This window comes from Crocodylus siamensis, chromosome 3 (genome assembly GCF_052110815.1).
Source record: "Crocodylus siamensis isolate JL-2025a chromosome 3, ASM5211081v1, whole genome shotgun sequence".
Lineage (NCBI taxonomy): Eukaryota > Metazoa > Chordata > Crocodylia > Crocodylidae > Crocodylus > Crocodylus siamensis.
In genome coordinates, this window is record NC_143397.1 from 109,869,804 (window position 1) to 109,879,698 (window position 9,895).

Genomic DNA, 9,895 nt, shown 5'->3' on the forward strand with positions numbered 1-9,895 from the left:
AAAAACTTCAGCAAGGTTTGCTATTTTGGATGGAATTACAGAGGGAGCCAAGATACTGGAAGCAATGGAGGATCTTTCAACTGTTGCTTCTGAAATTACTACCTGACTTAAGACTAATTAATGCCAAAATAAATCTAGAAACAAGGTCAAAAACCACCAGAGAATGAAGACATGAAATAATGTAGGTCATCATTAGGCCTATTGCAGATCATCTTGCTAGTTCCTCTTCCCAGAATGTATAGAAATGAGAGTTTGGTTCCACTTTAATTCCTCTAACTAAAATAATTCCTAGGTGCGGCTGTCCTGGCTACAGTCACACAAAGCACTATATAGTGCCAAAACATTATAGGTCAAAAAAGGATTATTTTAGGCAAATAATTCAAGGCCCTTATCTAATGTGTGGAAAATCCTGTGTGTAAATGCAATCTGCTTGCAGACACACCTGCACAACAGCCATTAAAATCACTAGCCATTGTATCGTCTTCTGAGACAAATCTGGAACACCCTCCATTGTGTCAAACAAACAAACCTGAGATACCCTGGCAAACACAGAGCTCTGCTGAAGTCCAAAATATATCTCCACTTAGAAACCTGAACATTGCTTCAGCACATTCAGAGCATGACAGTCCTGGAAATGAAGCAGCACAAGTAATTACAGCAAAGTCATTTAATGACTGTTTAATAGAGTGGGAGGAGAGACAGCACAAGAGTTATGTGAGTTCCAGCAGAAGACAGAGAGGAGAATCTGGAATGCCTAGAAATACAGCTGACAGTACACATGGCAGAAAGGAAAGTGCATTGTTTCCAGATAATATGCTTGCTTGAAAGGAGAGGGCTGAATAAGAATCAGAACCCTGTTAACAATACGTCTACCTTTATTGACCAACAGCAGTTGGTATCTTAATCTTTCAGCATACAGCTATGAACAGACTTTTAGTGGTTGCTCCTGCTGATGACCAGGGAAAACCCTCCAATAAAAAAGCATAGAAATCAGCACTGATTGGCCAAGGGCCCCTCACAACAGTGGCTCCAGCCCTCACAACTGTTTGGGTGAAAGGGCTTCCCTTCAGGTGCCTTCCCTCATTTCTGATTGGCCGTGAGGGCTGCTGTTCATGAAGCCCTGCCCCTCACTGCTGATTGGCAGAGAGGGACAAGTCCACGTGATGGGCAGCCCACTTAGCCAATCAGTGCCACCCCTTAAGATGGTACACATTGTGGTCTTACTCTTGCAGGAACAACAATGACTCCGTCAAATATTCACTAGTTTATAGAGGTAAATGTCCACCTAATCAAGGATCAATTTATTCAGGTACTATAAATCCTTCAACTAGAATCAAGTCCTGAGAAGTTGAGAATCCACTCCCCCACTGCAATGATTAATTGAAGGATTTGTAAATAAATGATTTTAATTCATTCATATCCAGTTTATGGAACAACCCTTTCAGCCCATTCCCTTACAAGTTCATGGGGCAAATCAACTGAAGTCCCTTACTTTATCAGTTGGACAGGACCATCAATGAAAGTCATCTTCAATCAATTCAGACCCCTTTAATAGGACTCCAGGCCATCAATTTCCGTCTCTTTGTACTTTATTAAATTGATGTAACTCTCAATCTATGTATTAATCAACTTCAATCAGTCTTACTGGGCTGCTATACTGCCCCTGCACCCTTCAGTCAGGGCTGATGTGACCTCCCTAGGAGAGGGGCCTGCACCCTGGCCCCTTCTTCTATATGTCAAGTTAGAGGCCAAGCCCTCCAGCATCCAGAGAAAAGAGAAAAATAAAACAGGAGAAAAATAAAGAAGCTTTGCATTAAAGGGACTACACCTCTTTAAAACTCACAGTCCCAGGTAGCAGTGGCTGCTTTCACTTTTCTCCTTCTGCTGCCTCCAAGATGCTGCCTCCACTACATGGCTGTCCCAGTCTGTTCCCCGTGTCTTTTGTCACAGATTGGAAAGATGGTCTGTCAGCCACCCTGGTTGGTAGGTCCTCTCACTTCTCTGTCACTGTCCATGAGGTACTGGTGGCCTGGACGGTTTCTGGCTCCTCTTCCCATGCAAGTTCCAGTCCTCCACTGTCTGCCCCTCTTCAGGACCAGAAATACAGTACGTCAGGCTCCCTCCACTAATCCAGAGGAAGCAGGAGGTCTGGAAGTGCACCTGTATCACTTGCTCCAGTCAGAAACGTCTCCATACTTGCAGTGAGTATTTTACTTACTGATGGTTCAGGAACTTCCTCCAATCTCTCTCTCCTCTCACAATAACCCAGCAACGTGTCATTTCCACAAGAAATGCTTCAATATGGCACAGGCTACAATAGAAACAAAACAGTGTTCAGAGCTCAATTTGGCCTTGGCTGGCATCCTGTACCACTCTGCTGAAGGCAGTGAGCTTAAATGGAGATGTGAACCAGGGAAAAACTAAACCCTATGTCAGGGGTAGGCAACTCTTGGTGCACATGTCAGAGTGTGGCACACAAAGGCATTTTGCTTGGCACACATGCCTCAGGGGGGAAGGTGGAAAAGGGGCTGGAGCTGCACTGCCACAACAAGGATCAGGCCCCTTGCAGTTCTTCTGTTGTCTGTCCCTGACATACCAACACCTTAAAAGTTGAAGTTGCAGTTGTCGTTGGCACTCTGCCCAAAAATGCTGCCAATCCCTGCCCTATGTTATATATATATGCAGATTGCTCACTATAATGCAATCAGCTTCTTGGAAGAAAAAGCAAAGTACAGATCTATGCTGGGGAAAAATTATGAAAATGTATCAGTAAAACTGTTGTTCCATTTCCTGATGTTTACATACAGGTACTTCCACCAAATTTGTAGTTGACACCAACCTAGGTAAGCAGCAGACACTCTGGAGGATAGAGTTAGGATTCAGAATGACTGATAAATTTTGGATGGTTTCTCCAATGTAACCAGATGAAATTCAGTAAGGAAAAGTTTAAAGACCTTCACTTAGGATGGAACAATCAAAAGCACAAATATAGAGCATAAATGCAAACTGGCTAGATTGCAGTACTGCTTATCTGGGTATAATATGAGAAGATAAGCTGAATAGGGATCAACCATGTGTTTTATTTTTGCAAAACTAAACTAAAGTAAACTAAACTAAAATAGAAAGGCCCAAAACCATACAAGGTTGTATTAATAGGAGTGTTGCCTGCAAGTCAAGGGGAGTGATTCTTTTGTTCTATTTAGTGCCAGTGAGGTTCCACTTGGAATACTGCATCCCATTTTTAGCATTGCATTTCTAGAAAGATGTCAACAAATTGGAAAGAGTCCAATAGAAAGCAACAAAAATAACCATAGGTCTAAGAGATGTGATTGATGGAAAAATGTCCTTCTGTCTCTTAGAAGGACTGGAATTATTTAGTTTGGAGAACAGAAGATCGAGGGGGGATTTGATGACAGTCTTTAAATACATGAAGGGTGGTTATACAGAGGATGGTGATAGACTCTTCTCTGTGGCTGTAAGGGAAAGGAAAGGAAATAACAGACTTAATTTACAAATGGGAAATTTAGGTTTCATAGTTAGCAGGGTTGGAAGGGACCTGAGCAGATCATCAAGTCCAACCCCCTGCCATGGCAGGAAAGAGTACTGGGGTCAAGCAAGGTGATTGTCTAGCCTTGTCTTAAAGACCCCCAGGGTAGGAGCCAGCACCACTTTGCTTGGAAGTTGGTTCCAGATCCTAGCTGCCCTGGCAGTGAAGTAGCGCCTCCTGATGTCTAATCTGAATTTACCCTCTGCTAGCTTGTGACCGTTATTTCTAGTCACTCCTGGTAGTGCTCGCCTGCTGGTGCAAATGCTGATGCAAACACCAGCGCACTCTTACAGCTTCTCCTCCGGATCCAGCTCAGCTGTGTCCTGTCCCTCTGCCCACTTACCTTAGGGGGATCAGCTGCTGCTGCTCCCACTGCTGGCTCTGCTGCTGCTGCGTCCGCCTGTGCCTCAGGTCTGATAAGGGGGCACACATGCATGCAGGACACAGGTGTGCCTGGATCCCTCCTCTCCCTGCTGCTCCTGGTTCCCAAGGTTGGATGTTAAGGAAGAGCTTTTTAACCAAGATGGTGGGTCAGGTCTGGAACACATTACCTAGAAATATTGTTGCATCCCCATCCCTACAAGTCTTTAAGAGCAGCCTAGAAAAATACTTGGGTGAGATAGTTTAGATAGACGTGACTCTCCCAACCTTATTTTTCTGTGATTCTATTTCTTGTGGGTTTTATGTGTTAATTTCTCCCATGCTTAACCCTATCCCTGTTTTCATCACTGCCTCTCCATCTCCTCTTATACCAACCCCTTACATTAAAAGTGTTGGACTAGTTCCTTAGAACCATCAGTGTGTGTACTTCCCTTCCCCCCCACCCAGAACAAGTGCCACAACTGCTTTAAGGACCAACTCAGGGCAACACTAGGGATGCTCTACACTGTGTTCCTTTGCAGTTTCAGCTGCCTTTGGTGCCTGCTGCTTCTCAGGAAGAACACTGGGCCCTGAGGATTGTCATAGTGGGCCCCTATGAATTCCTACAGGCTGAGGCTGCTGCTGTTCTCAGTGTTAAAAGCTCTACAAGATCATGCTCTCTCAAACCTCTCCAGACATCTCTACTATTTTTTTTTTATAATGACTACTCTGTGTGCATTCAAAATGCATTCTATGACTAATCTGCTAGTATCATAAACCTTGTTCTACTTCAGCTGTACAGGTGTCAGGGGATTTACAATGGGTATCATAACCCAAGACTCCAAAAAGTAACCACTAGCAACAGGAATGCAAAACAAGGTTATGTAATGTGTCCTTGTTTGCTCCTCTCCTCCCACCCCCAATTCTAAAAGACAGACATATGAAGAAAAGAAGGTAGGAAACTTACAAGTTTCAGAAAAGGGTAACAAAGATTCTCAGAAGTGAAATTGAATTTGTTTAGTGTTATGGCCACTTACAAACCCCAAAAAGTATTGTAATAAGGGAATTTGGTGTCTGACATGCATAAAGAAAATTAGAAATGAATGATACTACTGCTAGGTAACTCCTATTTTCTTGAGTACATTTTCAGGTTTCTGTGCTTTTACTCTTACCCTTGTGCAATGTTGAAAGAATTTCTTTCCAAGATTGCTACAGTTGAGTGCTTCTCTCTCTCTCTCTCAAATTATTTCTTTCCTAATAGTTCAGAAGAGGTGAAGGTGTGCTTAAGACTGATATAAATCCATGAGGTAATTATTTTGGGGAATCAAAGGACTATAAAACAGGTGGGGAACTATACATAAAGCAAAGAGAAAAAAGAACACATCTGTATTTACAGGAAAAATACTTCAGAATGATTTTTACCTAAGTCCTATTGATCACCAGGGCATAATAAATACATTTTTATTAGAAGCCCTACCAACATCTTTTCTAAAGATGTATATGTGAGAAGCATTCTCAATGTTTTTTTGTGGAGCTGCCAACACCAACGCTTTGATTTTCTCCTCTGTAAAGAGAAAATATTAATATATACCCAACACACAGTATTTTTGTGATGGAGGAGAAAAACAGTAAGAGACAAGAGAACAGAAATGTATCTGGCCAGACAGGGCAGAAGCAAAAGGGCAGATCTTCTGCAGCTGTGAAATTATCATAACTCCATTTGTCTCCAAAAAGCTATGACGGTGTATGCCAATTGAGGACATGTCCTAAAGTGTCCAATGTGTGGAGTGATTTTGGCATATGTAAGTTTGTGCTGTTATCCTAAACATACAGTCTACCCAAAAAGAACATAAACCTGTGGCATAAAGCTACCAAATAGACCAGGCTCTTTGGCCAAGTCTTCATAAAAGATCACTCGCTACTGTTTTTAACATACAGCCAAAGCATTGCTGAGAGCAGTCAGCACAGACTGTGTGCTGCATGAAGGCCTACCATGGAAGAGTCAACAAGGAAAATGTAATGAGATCATGTCAGCTAGGAGCAGCAATAGCATATAAACTGGTCACTAACACAGCTGGCTACCACAGATGTTCTATAGACTATGGTACAGTTCAGTGATGAACCTTGCGCTGAGATTCCCAGCTGGTTCAAATGATGCAGTTTCACTGATTTTGCGAAGACCCAAAGATGTCTTGGGTCCCTGATGTATGTAATATGTAAAACTTAAAGTAATAAAGAAAATAACACAAACCAAATAATATGGTCACTGGTTTGCTCACATAACTCTGTTAAGGGGGCCCTGCCCTAATACTGAGATGGAGAAGGGAGGCCAGAGCCTGCTGGCCAGCCCAGTCCCTTTGGGGGACTTATGCCTTAATAGTAAAAAGAGGCCTAAATAAGATGTCTGCCTGCCAGAAGTGCAGGCAGTGATTGGCAGGCCCGGGGAAGAGGCAGAGGGTCAGGTGATCCAGGGAGAGGCTCAAAAGCCCAGGGTTTAGCCCAAAAGTAGTGGTCTGTCCAAGGAGCCACCAGGGGCAGAACTCCATTGGGGAGTAAGTCTGGACTGCCTAGAGAAAAGGATGGTATTCCAGAGATGGCAGAAGAGACCCTATACTATATGTGATATAAGTATTTCAAAACTTTTACATTTGTGCTATCCCAGGGTGAGAATTAACCCTGACAGGGGAGCTGGTGCCTGGCAAGCTTTACGTTTGGGAGCAGATGCTCATACTTTTTATTTGTGCTTGAACTGGAGAAATAGAGTGACTGTAAGGGGTGGATTAGAGGTGACTGGGATGCAGCAGAGACACTCAATTTAGATCACTGCCAGAGGTTGGCAGCCTGGGGTGTTGCTTGTGGGCAGTAACCCAAGCATCTTAAAGAAGGGGGATGTAGCTCAGTGGTAGAGCGCATGCTTTGCATGTATGAGGCCCTGGGTTCAATCCCCAGCATCTCCATATATTTTGTCATGCATCTTAAGCAGGTCCAAAGAGGTGATCCTTCCCTCTGGTCAGGCCACAGTTGGAGTACTGCGTCCAGTTCTGGGCGCCGCGCTTCAAGAGGGATGTGGACAGTATGGAGAGGGTCCAGAGGAGGGCCACTCGCATGATCAGGGGACAGCAGGGCAGACCCTATGAGGAGAGGCTATGGGACCTGAACCTGTTCAGCCTCCAAAAGAGAAGGTTGAGGGGGGATCTAGTGGCCTGTTATAAACTAGTCAGAGGGGATCAGCAGGCATTGGGGGAGTCCCTGTTCCCCCAAGCACCACCAGGAGTGACCAGGAATAACGGTCACAAGCTGGCGGAGGGCAGGTTTAGGTTAGATATCAGGAGGCGCTACTTCACGGTCAGGGCGGCTAGGCTCTGGAACCAGCTTCCAAGAGAAGTGGTGCAGGTTCCTACCCTGGGGGTGTTTAAGAGGAGGTTAGATGAACACCTTGCTGGGGTCGTTTGACCCCAGTACTCTTTCCTGCCATGGCAGGGGGTTGGACTAGATGATCTGCTCAGGTCCCTTCCGACCCTAGAAACTATGAAACTATGAAACTGTTTCAAAAAGGAAAATTGTGGTATGTCTGAGGACTGGGTATCTGGCAGCAAAGTTGGGGGGAGTGTAAACCCAATGCCTGCAAAGGGAGCATACTGAGTGGCCCCAAAACCAAAGAAGACTGAGCTGGAGCTGGGGCCTGAGAACCTAGAGTCCTGGTGCAGTGGACCCCAAGCCATGGGACACAGTCATATTAAAAGTGAGCTGTGGACCAGAAAACAGACACACCTGCCCTCCCCACCCCCTATCTCTTAGATGCAGGCAAATGCAGTGCAATTGGGCATGAGTCAAAGTAAAGTGGTTTGGGTTTGGGAATAAAAAACATCCCAGCCACTGAAGTAAATAAACAAGGATGGTAAATGCTCCCTCAGCTGGGGCTAATTGCTGGGCTTGTACCACCTGCATGGTTAAGAGCCCCGTGGAAAATAACTGTGAGGGATGTGAACTGGGAAAGCCACCTAACAAGGAAAATGAGATGGGAAAGAGTAAAGTCTTGGGGGTTAATCCCTGCTGCTTCAGATGGGGTGTCAGGACCTCTGGGATTCAAATTCAGATCTTCCAGACCTATAAGCTGATACCTGGGCTGCAGCACCACCCAGCAGTAGGCCAGGTGCCAACCCCCACTAAGCCCAAGCCCTCTCATGAGGTTCCCAAAGGAGGACCAACTGACTTGGGGGAACCAATGGAAGCCGAAAGTCCATGATGGGGAAAGCTCTAAAGCCCTCCCACTTCCTCTAGATCCTTGTCTCAACAACAGTGTTGTTGGGTATTGCTCCTTTGGACTGCCTGGCCTTGATTAACTGCTGCCCTGACCATGATCTTGGATTGACATCCTGGCAACCAGATGGGTACCTGGCTTGACCTTTGTTGCATGGTTTCTGGTAAACCCCTGCCTCTGGTCCTCATGTCCTAAGCCCTGCTTGTTGGTTTTAGATTCCTGTCCCCTGGGCCCTGTTTCCTGAGTTCCTGGCTCCCCTTGTTCCTGGTCCCTGTCTGTTGATCTCTCCCAACTGTCTCTCCAGTTCCTGGCCTAGCTTGGTGACTGCCTGTGCCCCAGTTATAGGCCAGACACAATGTCTGTAGCCTTTGGGTTCTTTTATCCAGCACAATGGGTGGGTTACTAAAGACATTGAGTCAAAAAACTCCATGAGACTGAAGCCTTTGGAGAAGTTACTGGTCTTTTGACTAGTCAGACTTCTTGGCATCCCAAAAGGGAAGAGAATCTATGAATGACCTGGGTGGAGGGCTGGAGTCTTAATCAAGCCACCATATATGGAAAATGGCTCTTGATGGAGTAGAGGGGAAACTGAGGTAGGCTGACTACAAAACCTTCCCTCACATCAGCAGCTGCAAGAGTACACAAGCTGGTGAAGGAAGTGCAAATGAGCACACCCCATTTGCAAATCTGTCCTAGGTAGTTGCCATGCTCCCACCTGAAATAATATCCATTTCTTTTTATTTCAGCTCTTCCTGACTTGATTATAGGCCTCCAGGGGCAAAAAACCTGTACATGCTGACCTTGCTGTGTGTAGCAAGTCAGGGGAATTTGTTTGCACAACTCTTTCCGTGTGAGACAATGAGCTGTCTAGATGCAGCTTCACCATGCCACCAGCTCTGTTTGAAAAGTGTAGCCCTTTTTGCCTTCCCTGTTGTTTTTTCAGCTTGAGGGTAGACTAAAACTCTTGAGGGGACCTGGTACAAGGCTAACAAAGGAGGGTTGTTGACTTAAGTGGTCTCCCTCTGAAACAATCAACTCAGACATTAAGCCTTATTCTTCACTAAGAAGTTTGGCTGACAGAACTTAGAGCATGTCCACATGCAATGTTTTTCTGATGTGACAGAACCCTCCTTTTTGCCAAGCGAAGTAAGGCTTCTGCCATCATCTAGCACAAACAGACATCCCTACAGTCCCTTCAGCAGCTGGTGTCTCTCCAGGGTGCACTTCATGCTCTGCAGGCTAAAGAACCACAAAGAGATGCCAAAAGTACATGAATGTGTACATACTCTGGTAGCTTGGTGCTGGTGGCTGCAGAGGCAAGCAAGTGGAAAGCAAGTGGAAGTCTAAGATAACCCAGCTCTCTTCACTAAGAGCTCTCTGGAAGAGATTGTCTTGACAACAAAGTTACCTGGTAGAGGTCTTATCTACTTTTGTTCTGCACACACCCTGAAGGTCCTGGGTATTATCTTAGAGCAAAGGTTCAATGGGAAATTCTGTGCAAAGCCTTTCTGTAGCTGCATACCATTGTGCACTAGGAAGAGTTAAACTGCAGAGAGAAGGCTCATACCTATGGAGAAGATGTGTATTACCTTCAATGAGAGCCTGAAGAATCAGGCATGAACACAAAGGATGGACAATGAGACAAAAAATTCCAGGGTTCAGAAGAGGATGATAGGCACTCTGTTTTCTAGGAGAGTCTCACTTAAAGACTTCAAGATTTGGAGGGC

At 45.1% G+C, this 9,895-nt stretch overlaps 1 non-coding gene across 1 annotated transcript; it reads left to right on the forward strand.

The window, feature by feature from the left end:
- Positions 1-6,792: 6,792 nt before the first annotated feature.
- Positions 6,793-6,864, forward strand: TRNAA-UGC (transfer RNA alanine (anticodon UGC)). Its single transcript has one exon. It is a non-coding gene; the product is annotated as a tRNA-Ala (tRNA).
- Positions 6,865-9,895: the final 3,031 nt, after the last annotated feature.